General features: G+C 46.5%; 1 long non-coding RNA gene across 1 annotated transcript; it reads right to left on the bottom strand.

Annotated features, from left to right (window-relative positions):
- Positions 1-43: 43 nt before the first annotated feature.
- LOC113844122 (uncharacterized) lies at positions 44-5,406 on the bottom strand. Its single transcript, XR_003498375.3, has 4 exons — positions 5,318-5,406; positions 4,631-4,715; positions 3,533-4,023; positions 44-2,534 (listed from the first exon to the last, which is right to left on the bottom strand). It is a non-coding gene; the product is annotated as an uncharacterized lncRNA (long non-coding RNA).
- Positions 5,407-17,760: the final 12,354 nt, after the last annotated feature.

The raw sequence follows: 17,760 nt of genomic DNA, 5'->3' as shown, positions 1-17,760 counted from the left end.
CCCGGCCCCTTTCGCTTTCGCTTTCGGCCTCGGGTGAGCCCGGCGGGGACGCGCCCGCCCCGAGGGAATGGGGCCGGGAAGGGGGGGAGGCACCCGAGGGCGGAGGTGGGGGGGTGGTACCCAAAAAGGGGGGGATGGGGTACCCCAGGGGGTGCTGTACCCAAAAACGGGCAGATGGGGTACCCCAAGGGGTGCTGTAGGGGGAGGGAGGATGTGTTACCCCAGGGGGATGCGATACCCGAAGGAGGGGTTATCTGTGGGGTTGCAATATTGGGGGGAGATGATTTACCCCAGGGGATGCAATACCCAAAAGGGGAGACCCCTCTTTACCCCAGGGGGTTGCAATACCCAAAAAGGTGGATGCAAGACCCAAAAAGGGGGATGCAACACCCAAAGGGGGGATGAAACACCCAAAGGGGTTATACAATACCCAAAAACAGGATGGGGCCAGGAGGATGGGGTGCCCAGGGTGGGAAGAAATACCCAGGTAATGCAGTATCTGGGGGGGATGCAGCTTCAGGTAGGGGATGGGGAAAGATTCAGCTTGGGGATGCATCACGGATGCATCAGGGGAAATGTGGTGCCATGGGGGAATGCAATTCCCCCCCCCAAATCCCAGGGAATGCAGTTGGGTGCGATGCCAGAACTCTCTTAAACCAAAATCTCAGCCAAAACTCTCTTTGGTTGGGGTGGGGGGGACCCCAGGGATGTCGATGTCAGAGCCTGAAATGCTGGAGCTGGAGTTTGCTGGTCTGAAACTGGAAACCAAGCCATGAGCCAAGGCCCTGGAAGATGCGCGGAGCTCCTGCCTTGGGATTTCAACCCACAGCGTGTTCGGGACCGTGCTGCTCCCAGCAAACCCTCCCCAGGATCCTTGTTGGGGGCTTTTTGGCTTTGTGTGTCTTCGTTTCCCCTTCCATGGACCAAGCAGAAGTAGGGTTGAAGAGGGGAGATGACAACAACGACACAACTACCAACACAACAACGAGAAGAGCAATTCGAAGGAGAATTTTTCCTGGTTGATTAGAAAACCTTCATGAGGAGTAGGTAAACTCCTCCTCTGCCCCCCAAGGAGAAGGCATCAGCCCCCATTAACCTCCCTCGGAGCAGAAGAGGGTCATGGTTGGTGGCCCAAGTGCTCATCAAGTCAATAAATCTTTCCGAGCGTATTTTAGCGAGCACACTTAATCTGTGCACTCTGGACAGCCGAGATTTCACCTGATGAGCGTTGTGAAGCAATCAGCAGGTTAGAGTTCACCGTGAGCCAAGGCAATAAATAGCTGAGGGCAATAACACCAGGATTTGGTAAGGAAAATCCTCAGCCTGCAGAGACTTCTGCAAGAGTTCATCCGAAAGCCGCGGAGGGCACGAGAGCATCACAGCAGATTTTGGGGGAGGGCTTTTGTAAGCCTTTAAAAACAAGCCCTGCGGCTCGTAAATGAGGTCTTTGTGCCCTGTTCTTGGCCCGTGGCACTAAAAAATCCTTCTCACCTCGCCCCTGCCCTATGCAGCAAGACAACAAAGTGATCCTGAAGCATCCCTTGCCATGGGACAGGGAGATTTCCAGGGGCTGAGCTCCTCTTTTCTATTTTTCAAGGGGTTTTGCCATCCCACGGCCAAGCTAACGATGTAAAAATTGTCTTTTCAATTGCTTCTAGCATCTGAGAAACGAGTTTGGGGCTGAGCTATCATCCACTGATGCCGTGCATCGCTTTGGGGAAGGTTGGGTAGAAATAGCTGATGAGTTCTGCAAATTCTGGGAGTCCCAGACAAAAAAACAACCCTACAAGGCTCCTAAAGACACCGGTGACACGCAGAGAACCGTGCAACGTGGCCCAAACGGCGGTGTCACGGCGCAGAGACGCAAGCACAGACTAGTTTTGGTGGTGCCTGCCCCTTCTGTGCCTCGTTTCCAAGTTCCTATGCAAATTTAAGAGAGTTTTGAATAGGCAATATTTTAATTTGCCTTGTCAGGTCACTTTTTGCTGCTGGAGTTTTGTTTCTTCCTCCTTGGCTACGTAAGGGTTTTATTATTGACTATTTTACTGAAGATTTTGGGGTAAGAAAAGCTGGATTCAGACCAGTAGAGACCAGTCCGGGGGCTTCAAAGAGAGAAAACTTGCTTGTTCCAGCGATGACCCCTCTGCTGATGGGGTTAAAATGTTCTTTTGTGTTCATTTTCCAGCTAAAAGCAACGGAAACGGTTACTTAAACAGCAAGATAGCGCAGGGCCCGACAATAAATCTGCTTTTTTTTTTTTTTTTTTTGGGGGGGGGGATGCAGCCAGGAATCATTCGTTTCTTATCAATTCTAGCGTAACCTGCGCCGAGCACGTATAACCCCCGGGGATGTGAGATTATTACAAAATGCTCTTATCTGCCAGGAATGTCTCGGGGTTTGGTTCATCAGCTTTATTTGCATATGGTGAGTACCAAAGGTTGCTAGGAACTGTTTTTAAAGATCTGATTTGCCAGGTGGAGTGATTTCCCGTCAGGTTAGCATCCCTGCTCTAGTTTTGTGTCTAGAAGAGGCACCTGAAAAAAAAAAGAAAATTAAATTAAAATTAAAATAGAGCCCTGGAAAAAAAAGCAACATCAAAACTTTAACTGTTCCCTTATCCAGGAAGCAATCACTGTGCTAATGCTTTGCCTTAGGGCAGCTCCAAAACCGCTGAGGCTCTCTGCGAAAGAAGCAGCTGGCTTTCTGGTACAGAAATAACAATTAGGCTTCCTGTAATTAGGGCTGCAAATGAGGAATGCAGGTTTGGAGAGGCAAAAGTGTGACCCGCACCTGGCGGTGCTTCCCACCCAGGGGTGCACAGGTGTAAAAAAAATTGATCCTACGGGTGTTGCAGGTGAGTTTGAAGAGTTAAATGCGTCGATTAATAAGGAGAAGGAGGAGGAGGACAAAGAAGAATAAAGAGAAAAAGGAGGAGAAGAAGGAGAGAAAGGAGGAGGAGGTGAAGAAGGAGGAGGAGGACAAGAAGGAGAAGCAGAAGAAGGGGAAAGGAGAAGGAAGAGAAAGAGGAGGAGAAAGACAAGGAGAAAGGAGAAGAAGTGGGAGAAGCAGAAGTAGAAAGGAGAAGGAGAGAAAAGGGGAAGGGGAAGGAGAAGGAGGAGGAGGAGGAGAAAGAGAAAGGAGAAGGAATATGAGGAGAAGCAGGGGAAGCGGGAAGAAGAAAGAAGAAACAAGCAGGAGAAAAGAGAACCAGGAGGAGAAGGGAGAAGCAGAAGAAGGAGAAGAAGCAGGAAAAGTAGGAGAGGGAGGAAAAGGAGGAGGAGAAAGAATTAAAAAGAAGTAAGAAGACAACGCAGTGCTCGGCATCCTAGTTGGGACCATTTTTTGCTAGGAGCCCAAACGCACTGCCTGGAGCCCACGTTCGGTTTTACGCACTGATAGACATCAGCAAGTTTTTATTTCTGGCTGCAAGGCGGCAGAGTTCCTGGAAACGGGTTGGTTTCCCTGCCCGGACAAATACCCTGGCTCGGCTCAGCAGGCGTGAGCGTCTCTGCGGCTCTGAAATCCGCGCTACCTGGCTGGAGGGGCTTCCAAAAACTGCTCCTGGGCTCGACGAGAGGATTTGCTCCGTGTTTCATCAGGCAGGACTTCACCTCCAAGAAATCCCACGGGAGATGAGAGAGAGGTGGAGGGGCTGCTTGGCTCAGCAGGGGATCTCCGACGGGGTTTTTTTTTGGAATTTCAGCTCCGTTTCCACGTAGGGCGATGGGGAGGCAGCGATGAAACCACAGAGGGGGTTTCTGCCTCGGGGTTGCTCTGGGTCTTGTCCTCTGGGATCCGTGGTTTTGGGGGAATTTCGGCTCTCAGAGTGTAAGGTCAACGGTGAGGAACGCCCGCAGCCTTTTCTCCAAGAAAGCTGGCAGATTTGGGCCGGGAAAATTCAATTTATGCAATCGGAGTACATCCTGGGGGGAAATGAGTGCTGAAACACGAGCCCGTAACATCGCTAGCCAGAGGCTTGGACGCAATCCCTTTGTCCATAAATCACATCTCCAAGAGACTTCTCTGAAAGCAAAAATAATATTGCTCACTTTGTCTTTATTTATTTTTTTAATGAGGAGGATGCACGGTTTCTGTGGCTCCCTCCAGAAGCGTATAAATGTCTGTCAGAGGAGGCTTTTTCCCATTTTACTTTCCTTGGGGTGAAAAGCATTGCACGGGATTCATAAAATAGTAGAAAGTGTAACAAGGTACTTTTAAAGCTGCCCTGAAATGTGTGAAATTAAACTCGCCTGCTTTTGCTGTTGAAAGCTGTAAATTATGGTATCTAGGAGATCTTTACTCCAAAACACTCGTGCAGAGCAAAGGCTTGGAAAAACCAAACCAAACCACGTTTTCCTCCTTGTAAGAAGCTCAGGGAAACTCTCCTTGCCCTCTCTAAGGTGTCAAAGGAAACAGCTCGTTATAGAGGACTAAAAGCTGGGGGAAAACGGGTTTAGGAGCGGGTTGGTTTTCATTTCACGGATTTTCTCACCCGCCTATAGATGGCTGAGGGTGTTAAGCTTCGGCTCGGCTTTCTGATGAGATTGAGGGCGTCATGCAGCCTCCCAGCTTGTCCTCACCACGAGGATGTTTTTATTTTTCCTCTCTTTGGCCTGAAAAAAGTACTCACAGGGACGTCCTGCACCGGGCGTCTGGGTGCTTTGCTCGCCCGCCGCGCTGCTTTTCTCAACGAATTCTTGGAGCTGGCGGAGAAGCTGAGGAAGCAAACAAACAAACAAGCTGGCTATTTATAGGCAGTAACTCCAAGCCCTGGTTTTGGAGACGCATTGCCCGAGGATCGAGTGGCCTAACAAGTTAGCAGAGCCGTGAGGTCATTATTTGGGTTGGTTCGGAGCATAAAAATAACCCTTGCGTTATTTTTAGCTTTTTCCCCATCCTGCTGCTGAGGAGAGGATTAAGCAGACGTTGCTGCTCCTGAAAGCAGTCAGAGGTACAACCACGATCATGTAACCATGATTTCGGACGTGTGTTCAGCACATAACAGCTTCAGTGCCATGTGTGGATGCCAACAAAGCTACAAAATGCTGGGGAAGCAGCGCTGGTGGGTGCTAAGCCTGAGCAGCCAGGGAGCCAGGGGCTTCTGCATAGACCCTAGAGGCAAATATAAGGTTAAAAGGTGCCACCGGAGGCAAAAGAAAAAGAAAATGGGGCAGACAAGCCCAACAGACCAGCTCCATTTTCCATCAAGCTGGCCCCTTTTATACCTTTTCCTGTCAATTCCTCCTTTTTTACTTCCCTGCACACACCGTCACCAGTCTGCATGCTTCCACCAGTTCAAGGACCCTTGGATTTGCACCTGTATCCATAAAGTCCCAGCTCAGCTGTTTGTTTCTTTTCTTTTTTTTTATAACAGTCCATGAATTAGTGTGACTGATGAGGTTTTGCTTGTCTTTGGGCTCCACTGGGTCTGTGTCTCGGTATATTTTGTTTGTCTTTCCCCTTTCCTTCTCGTCTCCTTCTGCACTGCAAAGCTGCAAAAAAAATAGAAAATAAAAATAAAACCAAATCCTTTTCTTGGCATAAACCAAAGGAAAACATGCCGCTGAGGAGTGGGGCTTTCCTGCAGGGGAAATTCTCCCAGCGGCTGCCACTGGGATTTTTGAGATGGGGCAAAGCATCCAAGAGCAGGGGAGCTCGAGAAAGGGGTGGAAAATGCAAACACAGCAAGGAAAGGGCTGGCACAGCTGGCAGACTGGACTTTTTTGTGAATCTGCACTTTCTGGTACAAGATGTCTCATCTGAAGCCACGGGCCACTTGGAACACATGGATAAAAAGGAATATTCTTACGTTAATTAACACTGAATACGGTTTTCAAATGAGCAAGTGTTTCTCCTGGGGTTAACACCACGATTAGAGCTTCAGTAGGCAAGACAGATTAAAAGCTGAACACCTAAAAGCTGAACATCGGAGTTATCACTCCAGAAAAAATATACTGAAAGGCTCTAAGCAGTAGTAGCAAGTTATTTGTCAAAGTAAAGGACTCACTCTTACAAACTATCCGTGCTGCCAGCATTTTCAGCTTTCAGTAAGACTGCAAGGACACGGGGTTGTTTTTGGAAGACGAATGCTCCTGCACATGTATCATTTGTTATTCTATTTTTTTTTTTTTTAAACGAGACAGGAAAAATAAACTAGAATACTACATTTTGGGAGTACTTGGACTTCGTTTGTTATTGTTAAATGCAGCAAAGAGCAGCTGCTCCCTCCAGCTGCTCTGGGCCAGGACGGCTGATGCGAGGACCTCCTTCTCGTGCTCTTTTCTCCCTATCCCCCCCTCTTTGATCCTCCTGTTCCCCCTTCCCCCTGCACACCCCCATGAGCTCTGCAGTTTCTGCACCCTCCCAATCCCCTTGGTCCGCATCCTACCAGCAGCAAGGTTTGGCCTTAGTGGCAGCAATGCTGGTAGCTCATTAGCCCACCAATTAGTGTGACTGGGAGTTCTGCTTCTTGTGATCGTCTCCCACCTTAGAAACCCTCCTTCGGATAGCTCTGGTGGCATAAACATTCCTACTTTTTCACCTAAATCAGTGTGTCTGACCAGATGGGCTCCCATCACCGCCTTCTTTTCCTACTACACCTTCTCGCCTTGGGAAAGGTCCGTGACCAGGCACCCCCGAAGGAGCAGATGCTCTTTTTCCACAACCCTTATCATCATCTATAACTTTTCAAGTTCTTTTCTTACATTTCTGAGCTAAAACCACAGCCTCCAGCCACGAGAGCTGCTCCGTACCAGCCTTATGCACAAATTTCTTCTCTTACTCGCAGGTTACTCGCAGGTTCTCAAGTAGGGAATACGTTGCTGAAGAAGACTGGGTTGATGCCAAACACCACTCCAAACATTTCCCAAACACTGCTGTGCCTGTTAATCACTCGAGAAGTCATTGACTTTGAAGATCTGCTTTACATACCAACATCTGGATGTTCCCGCTCAGCTCAGTTGCCTTTGATTCCCTCGGAGCCCACAGGAAAAAATAGTCACTTTTTGGATGCGTCTTAGCTGGTTTCCATCAGAACTCGTGGTCAGCAGTAGAAAATGCCTGCAAAGACTTGAAATGATTTCGTATATCTAATCTAGCAGAGCTTTAGCATGAGCAGAAAGCAAGAAAAGAAGTAGTTTAGCAAAACTTGCCAACTACCTCTCTTCTTGTAGAAAACAGGGCATTTTGTAAGAAGACAAAGAGGAAGGGAATAAACTATCTGCCACCGTTTCGGAGAGAATTGCTTGGAAATCTGGAAGGAAGCCCTCTGCTCTGCCCCGCCAGCTGCCTTGAATTCATCTGACACCAAGATTTAGGCCTGCAAAGCTTGGACTGGCATGCAACCGCCTCTTCGAATGCACTGGATGTAATTGATAGGGATGACTGAGTCAGGATCTCTGGTTAGGGGACAGAGTCCTCAATTGCTCCTTCGTTAATGAGGAGAACTGCAGAAAGGTACAGTAGCTGCCTCCAGCCTTCCATCTTGCAGAGCGTAGCAGCCTCGTCTGTGTCTTTCACAAAATGGAGGAGCTTAGGTTTGAGGAGAGACATTTCAGCACTCGATGAATGAACACGAGCCAGCAGCATGTCCCACGATGACAGCGGAGGGATGAACGTTGCCCTCTAAGTGCAAGTTGTGCTTTAACTCTTGCATTCCTTCCTCGGATTCAGACATCACCAGCAAAAATTTCTTTCCTTTTATAGCTCTTTCCTGAAAAGAACCACAGAAACAAACAAAAATAAAGAAAACAAGACAGATGGCTGGAGGGTTCGCTGAAGTGGAGCCCTACTTGTTCTGCTTGCTTATGTTGCTTCAGAAGAGTTAAATAATTTTTATTGCAACACTTCTGGTTCAAGCGCACACCACTTGAATTTTCTGCTACAAAAGATTGTACACAATTACACGAAAACAAGCTTGGCATTCAGGGCATTTGGACAGATTAATCATACTTAAGGAGAAACTCAAACATTTTGCTGAAAGAACGCATCTTGACCAGGATTTGTCTTCGGTGGACTGCATACAAAAGCAGAATCAGAAATATTAAGTGTTTTTTATCAATCTCTCTGCATGAGTTAGGGGACTGAAACACAAGCCCATTGCCTGTGAGCAGGCAGTACCACTCGTCCCATTTCCCAGATGATGTGAACTCAAGGGAATGTAAATAACAGCAATTTTGGCTGCTCAGAGATAAGAAAAAACTCTCAGAAGGTATTGGAGAAGACTGTGAAAAATGATATCTGTCTCAGGAATGGTACAAAGGTCTCGTGGCACACACCAGACCGAAAGGAGAAAGTAGTAAACCCAGAAGGTCCCAAAGGGAAGCCCACATGACACAATGCTTTGTTAGGCAGCAGAAATCAGACAGGCAAATATCTAACCACAAAACCAGCCGGTCACTTTATCATATTGCTTGTGGCTAGAATTAAAGATAAACTTTTCATCCAGCTCTGTGAACTCACTCACCAGTCTCTAATTGTCTAAACACCAAAATGAGAGCTGCTCTCGGAACGGATTATACAGGATGATCTTTTATAGAGTCCGTACTTCTTCTGGAGCAAGAGAAATTGCCCACAGCCACGGAATTGATAGCAATGTGGCACTTTGAGGCTGGTCCATCCGAAATTTCCTGGGTTACCAAACCAGACCAACCTATGTGTCCTTCCATGATGCAACTCCAACTGTCCCAGCTGCCTAGCTGACAGCAAACAGCTCCCGCTGAGGTTTTCAAATAGATTTATGGATGTTCTTTCTCCAGCGGGCTAATTTGTTTGCTGGATTACGCAATTAATTTTTGTAGTCTGAATGAGCAAAGCCAGGGCAGATGTAGTGCATTGTGCTTGGCTGCTCTGACCACATCTCAGCTGGCTCCCCCAGGCCACGATTTCTATGGCATGTTGTTGGTGTGGTGGGTATGGTCTGCTCACGTACAGCCTGGTGGGGATGGTCTTCTCCTCTACAGAGTGTTGGGGATGGTCTTCTCCTGTACAGCACAATGGGTTCGGTCTTCTCCTGCTCTTGGCATAAGTCGTAGTCAGGTCTGTGAGTATGAAATCACCCCTTGAACAGGATAGCTCATAAACATGAACAGGATAGCTCGTAAACATGAACAGGATAGCTCATAAACAAGACAGCCCAAGGCAGAGCACATTCTAGGAAGCCATCTGATAAGAAATTTCCGTTTGACTACCAGTCGATCACTTTATCTCATAAATAGGAAAGGAAAAGCCATCATGACACCATTCCCCTGTTGGTGAAGGCTGACAGTGTCTCACTCCCCTGTGAGGGGAAGAGGATTGAGCAACCTAGTTTCAAAATACACATTCGAAAGACCCGAATCTTGGAAAATTACTGACCAAAAGACAATGGCCTCGTAATCCTGTGAATAGCGACCCCAAACAAGAACTCTTGGAGCTCTCCAGGGACTGAACCCACAATTTCCCCCTGAACTGGGACACCTCTCGGGATGACCCATGGGACTCTTCATCTCAGGGCTGAATCCTTGAGGAACGAGCTCGTCTGCAGACATACACCACCGAGGGAGTAGGGTGAACTAAGAGGGAATTTTTGAAGCCCCTAAATTTAGCACAACCCCCCAGGATCCTGCAGTAAGTCTCAGATGAACCTTGTCATTTCCAAACCTTTAAGTAAGTCACTGCTGCTATTGTAGCCAATCCCTTTACATCATTGTGTTAATTGACTGATAGTTACCTACTTTACCTACCGATGAGTGCTGTTAAAATCATGTCATCTAGCCTTGTTATTTGCTATAAAGGTATATAATAAATCCTTAATTGCTGCGTCATTAGAGTTGCATAAAATCTAATTCCAAAACAGCTGGAAAGGACACCTCTCTTCTTGGCCTTCCATCTGAAACCTCGTTGGGGGTTTCAGAAACTCCCTTTTTTTTCCTATTTTTTCTGTCTGTCTTGAGGAGCGGTGCTTTAAAAAGCAGGAAGCCTGAAACAACAAACCTACTGACAACTTAGTCACATTATTTCAACCCAGTATTTGAAGGGAAAGGGTGTGTTCTATTGTGTAAATCAAGCTCAGTAGGAGCATTTTGCTGTGCAGGAAGGATTTGACAACAAATATAACTTTAACTAAAAGGACAAGCAAAATTGCATTATTTTTTAGAACAAATTAAGCCTCATGTTAAGCAGCCAGCCTAGCAGGTGAGCTTGGGAAGTGTCCTACAGCACAGTGGGGCCATAAAATGAAGGCATCAATGTGGCTGGAAATACACTGATATATGAGAAAATCAGGTTAAGGGGACTGATGGATAGTATGCAGAATTACAAAAGATGAATTCACAGCGGATCAGAAAAGCCTTTTTGATGTAAGAGTGTGTAGGAAGACACTGAATGTGTTGGAAGGGGAACTCGGTACACTCGAAGTTAAGGGAGGTGGGTTTTTAACAGAATTCCCCATGTGTACATGGAGGCTGTGATGGCACAGTGGTTGAAGAAGGATTGTGTGAAGGACTAAAAGAGAATTTAGCCAAGAGGTTGGAAAGAAAAGGAGAGATGGTGGCTATGGAGAGAGGCTAGAAGCAGAAAGATCTGAATGCAGCCTGTGGGGTGAGGCTGGGTGGGAATTTGGTGTCTTTTCATGAGAGAGAAGCTGTTGGTGGTGGTGGTGACGGCAAAGGAAAGGGAAGAATTTGAGGAATTAGGGAGGGAGAAAGCAAGATGCTAGACAGCATTTTTTGTGTGAAATGATCAGTATATAAGTTTCAAGGAGTAATATTTGAGCATACTAACAATGAATGTCAAATTTCCAGGATGGGAGGTATTTAGGGACAGGTTGCTAAAGCACTGAAATGTCTAAAAACATACAGAGGTCCCTATATACAGTTCCTAAAAATGTCTCTGCTCTAATTTTGAAAATGTACAGAGAGCAGTTCACCCCTAGTAAATAGCCAGGAGTGTAGAAGTTGCAATTGTGCCTCCCCTGACTGAAACTATTTCCTTTTGCAAATTAACTAAACTAAAATCTGACCCTCCCATATCCACTTTCAATATTAGACAGGATATAGTTGAGTACAGGCTGGAGAATGTGAACAAAATGGAAGGATGTAGCTCGGCCATATTCATCTTTAGGTAGCTCAAGGTAGCTGAGTACAATCCCACGGTTTTGCCATCACAATCTATGCAGAAAACTGAAAACAAAAAAAAACAAACAACAAAACCCCACAAAGTCAGTAGCTGCTTTGGGGACACACTTACACGTAACTTCTGTTCCTTTACACATTTTAACAGGGCAAGGGGATGCTGTGGCAATGTTATGTAGCATTTTTATATTGCCTTCTTGCCCACCTGGTTAATAATTTGTTGAAGCACGGATCAGAATTTATTTATTTATTTATTAGGGTGACACAGAAAGCATTACTCAGAGGAACTTTGCAGGGTCACTTGTATCTTCTGATTTGTTCTGAGAAGTTCTAACACATTTTTCACAAAGAAAGATGTAATTTCTAAGGCCGTGGTTTAATGATAAGTAAATCCAGCTTAAAAACTTCTGAACTGAATTAAAGCCTACTACGACTACCTGATGCAGAGCACTGACCCAATATAAATTCAGTGTGTTGATTTAAGTTGATTCAAAAAATGATACTGGATTCCTTATGTACCAGCTGGGCCTGTGCCAGATCAGATAATGTTTGTTATTCCCAGCTAGCAAAGGGAATGAAAGCATAAAAGTAGTGCTAGTTAAGAAATACTGATTCACAGGTAATTCAGATTGAATCTGCGTTGCAAAAAATTGCTGAATCACAGCCAAAGAAAATAAAAAATAAACTGCTGAGAACATTTTGACCAGAACATTTTCACTTTGCATTCATTTTAAATAAAAGCTATGAAAGGGGAGTGTTTCTCAGACTGGTTTCTACCTTTGGTGTGGCTGTATATAATTCAGTATGAGGTTCTGCACAACATTTACAATCCTTTATTTGGCACACATACATTTTTTTTTTCCTTTTTCACTGTTAGAGATCACTTTTTTACTTTTTCTTACAAAGTATTTTGTTACCTGAATTTTTCAGATGCACAGCAACCTCTAAGCCCTCTGCAAACATCTCAGAATTACTCAGGAAACAATCTGGGACTATCTGAATGGACCTGCCCCAAAACAGTTGTCTCAGGCAGGGTCATAAATTGTCCTGTGAAAATATATTATTCTTTAAAATTGAAAATAAGGCCCAGACAGGATGTCTGAGACACACAGCATTCTGGAAGATTAATTCTGCCCTTCTGTCAAAGGGAGTGCAGTCAGCAGCCGTCCACATCCTTTGACCTCGTCTGCACTTACCATACACTTCAAATGGCGTCACGTTGGTAGTAATGCTCTGTTTTTGCTGATTTTAATTACTGCTGTGAGCAGAAGCCCCAGCACTGAACCTGTGGGTGTCACAGAGGCAGGTGAGGACAGGATGCTGGTGGCACCATGGTTCTTGCATGGCCGTGGCCGTACTCTCCGTCATGGCACTGGAACTAGAACAGTTCAGTTGGCTGGGATCTACAAAGACAGAATCAGAGAATATCCCGAGTTGGAAAGAATCCACAAAGATCATCGGGTCCAACTCCTGGCACCACACAGGTTTACCCAAAATTCAGACCATGGGACTGAGAGCACAGCCCAAACGCTTCTTAAACTCCGACAGGCTTGGTGCTGTGACTACGTCCCTGGGGAGCCTGTTCCAGTGTGTGACAACCCTCTCGGTGAAGAACTTCTTCCTGATATCCAGCCTGAACCTCCCCTTCCTCAGCTTGACACCATTCCCTCAAATCTTATTGTTGGTCACTAAAAATATGAGATCATCTCCCTCCCCTCCACTCCCCCTCATGAGGAAGCTGTAGGCCGCCATGAGGCCTCCCCTCAGCCTCCTCTTCTCCAGGCTGAACAGGCCCAGTGCCCTCAGCTGCTCCTGGTATATCTTCCCTTCTGGGCCCTTCACCATCTTCAATCACTAAAAATACAGCTAAATTCTTGCCAGGTGATTCCCCCAGTGCTTGTGCAGCAGGGACCCGGGGCTGTTGGCACCCCCTGGGCAGCCTCTTTCCTCTGCCATTCATCACAGGGTCACGGGTGCTGACCCTAGCTGGCAGAGCTCCTCAATAGCACTGGCAAGTAATTAAAAAAGACTAAAGCCAAAGAAAATTCAGGCAGTGGTCACCAGGCAGTCGCTGTCCCGCTGAAAACAAGCCAGTCATCTTGCAGCATGGAAAGCTCATCCATGCAAGGCTTGAGGCTGCACCGACTTGTCAGGACAGAGCCCGCAGCTTTACTCTGGCAAGAGCAAATTTAAAATTAGTGATAGATTGGTTAGTTAATTTTATGAAGAAAAAAACATCAGGAATATAAAATAATATAAAATAATCAGGAAATGTACATGGGGAAGAAAGAGGTGACCAGAGAGGTGGTAGCTGGAGGGTGCCCAGGATCCAGACACATCCTCTGCATCCCAGTTTTGCTGGAACCAGAAGCATGACCCACGCAGGACCAGTGGTGGAGGACAGATGCTCTTCATTTCAGCCCAACGCTGAGCTCTTGACCCTCGTCCTCCATCACTGCCCAGAAATGAGCAAACACCCAGCGCAAACACGAGGCGTGGGGCTTGGGAAGGGCCAGGAAAAGGTTGGCACCGCGGCCACCACGCTGCCTGCTGGGATTTGTTCCCCATTAATAGCATGCAGTGTTTAAAATAACCAGCCAGGTTATTTTAAAACTCTCACATTGCCACTTCAGACTGCAGTGTTATTTCTCATGCATGCAGCCAATTGCTGGAGCAATTAAGAATTTTCTTTGATTTAGTAATCTAATCGCAATTTACTCACAGTCTTGGCCCAACTGTTTTGGCAGCAGCGTTTCAAAGCACACGCTGTGTGCTTTTCGTATCCAAGGCAAAACCTTTGGAGCAGTGGCTCAGAGGAATCCCTTCAAGCCTCTCTGCCAGCTACAAGCTCAGCCCTGAGCTCATACTGAGGCTATAAATGTAAATTTCTGTCCTTTAAGGAATTTATATGGTATAGCACTGTTGGATATAGACACATTTGCCTGCCTCTGTTTTTTTTTTTTTTTTTTTTTTTTTCTTGCCCCTCCCAAGGTCAGGAAACATTTTTAGTCAAAGGTTACTCAGGGACACTTAAGGGACCCAGCATTTTTAGCATTTTACAGCAACATATCTGCTGGTTTGGTTGTAAGGAAGCTGGTACCTGGTGCGGAACAGCCAAGGAAAACCAAGCCAGTAGCCTCCTTTCCTCCAAACTAGACAGCCCCAGTGTCCTCAGCTGCTCCTCACAGGACATGCCTTCTTTTTATCTGCTTTGTTGCCCTCCTCTGGACACTTCCAAGTACCTTAATATCCTTTTTATACCGTGGAGCCCAGAACTGCAGGCAAAATTTGAGGTGAGGCCACACCACCACTAAACACAGCAGCAGAATTGTCTCTTTTGGTGCACCCCAAACTGGTGTTTGCCCTCTTGGCTGCCAGGGCACGCTGCTGGCTCCTGCTGCCACCAGCACCCCCAGTTCCCTGCCTGCTGAGCTGCTCTCCAGCCACGTGTCTCTGAGTCTGTGCCCGTGCCTGGCATTACTATTCCCTGGCACCACACCCAGCACTTTCCTTTGTTGAATTTCACGTTGGTGATTGCCCAACGTGGTGTTTCTGGCACTGGTGGCAAGGCACCAGCCCTCCCTGCTCACCCACAGCCACGCTTCTCTCCCATGTCCAGCAAGGAAACGCATCCTCGGGACCTGCCAGATTCCTCACAAACAGCTGTGTCTTGGTTTGAACCAGTGCCAGGCTGGAGGACAGCTGCAATGCAGAAAAAAAAAAGGAGTTAAGTGAGGTGACAGTTCCACATTCCTCATGCAGATCGAACGTCTGAAGATGTATGTTGTTTAGTGAGGTTTTGTAACCTTCTGAACAGCCTGAAGGACTTGAATTCTTAGAAGCCAGCGGGTTTTTGTATGCAGCAAGCACTTTTAACATCTGGCAAAACATGTGTACCTAAACTGTACTGTGGCTTTTAGTGGGAAAGAAGTTTCGGGATCACCTTAGTAGTGATTAATCTCATATCAGAGAGTGAGACTCTTAGCCACGCTGCTTATTTTGCATTCCTCAAGCTTTACAAATGTAACATGAGACAGCTCCTTAGGCTGGAGATGTCTGTGACAGACCAAACTGCAAAAGACAAAGCATGGGAAAAGAAAAGCAAATACCCGAAGACCAAACTCTGTGGCATTCATGATGTTTTTTTGTTTTGTTTTGTTTTGTTTTTTGTTCTTTTCCCACATATTTTGCAATTCTAGGGGGCAAAAGCCATCGAGTTAATTCATCCATCTGGTCAACTTGACTTCTTTTGTTGGAAAACAACTATCTTTATTTGAACTTATAAGTAGGACATTCCTCAGGAAAACATAAAACTGCCAGAATTTGGCCTTATTGCCATCTGAGTGGTTGAGTCGGACATTTCAGAAACGGCCGCTCCACTCTTTGTGTCTTGTCCAAAATTGGAAAAACTCGCCGTCTTTTTTTATGATCCCCCTTTTAGGTATTGAAAAGCTGCAATGAGGCCACAGCAGAGGGGCTCCAGCCCCTGCAGCATCCTCATGGCTTCCTCTGGACCCCCTCCAACAGCCCCACATCCTTTTGGATCTGGATTCAGGACTCCAGGTGGGGACTCACAGGGGCAGAGCAGAGGGGCACAATCCCCTCCCTGCCCTGCTGCCCACCCCTCTGGTGGTGCAGAGCCCTGATTTTATCTTTCTGTTTCATCCCTGGAGGCAGCAAGCGTGAAAATGTTTCCCTACGGCACAAGAAGGGGCATGCCAACACTCCCTGCTTGGTAAGGGAAAAGTGTTTTTTTCCTCTGGTGGAACAACATCCCAGCTCTCTGAAGCTATTACTGCTGTTCCCACTGGAAGTGGCAGCACTTTAAAGGTTGCTGTCACACTAATTAGTCCCTGATAAGGATGCAGCATGATGGTCCCAGGCACGATGGGGCTGATTCATACAGGTGAGCACCAAGCACTGGACTTTCATTTTACAGCTCTTTGCAGAGCAGGCTGCTCCTTCCCCCGTGTGATCAAACGAAGGGTGGGTTATATTTCCACCTCACTCCTTCTCATTAAACTTGCTGTTGCCATCAAGGGTGAGTAAGAAGCAAAAAAGCTACTAAAAAGTGAAAAAAAATAAAAATGCCCTGAGATTACAGCCTTCAAATGGAAATGGTCCTTGGGGTTTGTTTTCTTTAGCTCAGGTGACACCTCTACTGACCTCTGGAGATCCCAGGGTAAAATCTTGCTCCTGGAAGGTGGTTTCACCATCATAACAGAGGGTGTAGTGGATGGTCCTCCAAAATAAAATGGTCCTCTGCAGCTGGAGCTCACACCGCACCTGAATCTTTATGTGGTGTCTTCCGAAGAAGAGCTGTCACAAATAAATCTAAGCTGTTTTAAACATCATCTAGACAAATCCACGGAGAGACAGCGATGCCTTTTAAATACTACAACCCAGCTATGGAAATCACTAAACCCCTAGAGTGCCAGAGTGAGGAAAGACTGCAATATTCAGGTGATTCTTATATTCTGGGTGTCTCTGCTAGAGACTGGGATCTCTCCGGGTTATCCCCTCGACAAAAAGTGGGCCCAAACAATTCAGGACTGGTGCAGGAGGGCAGTTCTCGTACTTGAGTAATCATAAAATGGATATACAGAACTGGCTGTCTTATTTCAGCTCTTACTTTTGTCCCAGTACATGACTTTATGCTGCTCACCAGTGACGCATTTTGGAACCATCTCAATAGCTGCAGAAGGCTTGTGAGATAAGGAGGTAAGATAACACCGACCATAACAATCACCTCCCTGAGCTGAATTGCAACCACATGGTGTCTTACACTGCAAAGCAAGATGGAACTGTAAAGCACTTTATAGCTAATCAACGTACGAGGAACTTAATTTCCAAACTATCAAGAAGGTTTTTGAAGGCTAAGGAGACCCCAGAGTCACAGCTCTGAGGCAGGCAGCAATACGCAGTGAGCTGGGAGGCTGATTTTAAAATTTCAGCTGTAGTTTTGAGTGCAGTGATGATCCAACAGAAAGCAAATCCCATCCACTGGATCCACTTCCCATGATCAATGAGTCGAAACCTTGGTCCTGCTGCACAGGGAGTCATCTGGAGCAAGCAGGTAGGAGTGGGAAGAAGATGTGGATTTTTACACCTAAACTGTACTAAATATAACAAGAACCCATACCCACAGACAGGGGATTTCGTTCTGCCTGTCTGCAGGGTTGAAGTCTGAGACCCTTCAGTGATGCTGCCACACAAACCATTCCCAACCCATTTTTGCTCTTTGCAACATTGCCTTGGTTGGGCAGCTCGGTTGCCTGTTACCAGCCACGTGCAGATAATGTGAAAAAAATCCATCCAAGTTTAAATAAATGGATAAATGCCAATAAATTCTAAATAATAAACAAACTGGTTCTGTTGTTACCTAAGGAAATACGATCAAAACAGCCTCGTGCCTGCACTTCCATGACTAGCAGCACATCGTGCTATCGTGCTCCTCCACTTCTTGGCTGCAAAAGAGAGATAAAAAAAAGTCTAAACATGGATGGGGCATCACTGCTTGGAGCAGGGCTGTTTGGGATCTGCTTGCTTGTTTGCTACGGTCTCTCAGGCAGGGAGAGTGAGAAAAGCATGCGATGTGGTCAGCAGGAGGGGAAAGATCACGCTGTGGCGAAGCACTGGGGGCTGCACT

The sequence above is a fragment of the Anas platyrhynchos genome, chromosome 1 (genome assembly GCF_047663525.1).
Source record: "Anas platyrhynchos isolate ZD024472 breed Pekin duck chromosome 1, IASCAAS_PekinDuck_T2T, whole genome shotgun sequence".
Lineage (NCBI taxonomy): Eukaryota > Metazoa > Chordata > Aves > Anseriformes > Anatidae > Anas > Anas platyrhynchos.
The sequence above is the reverse complement of the archived record's forward strand: the minus strand, read 5'-3'. Positions and strand labels throughout refer to the sequence as shown.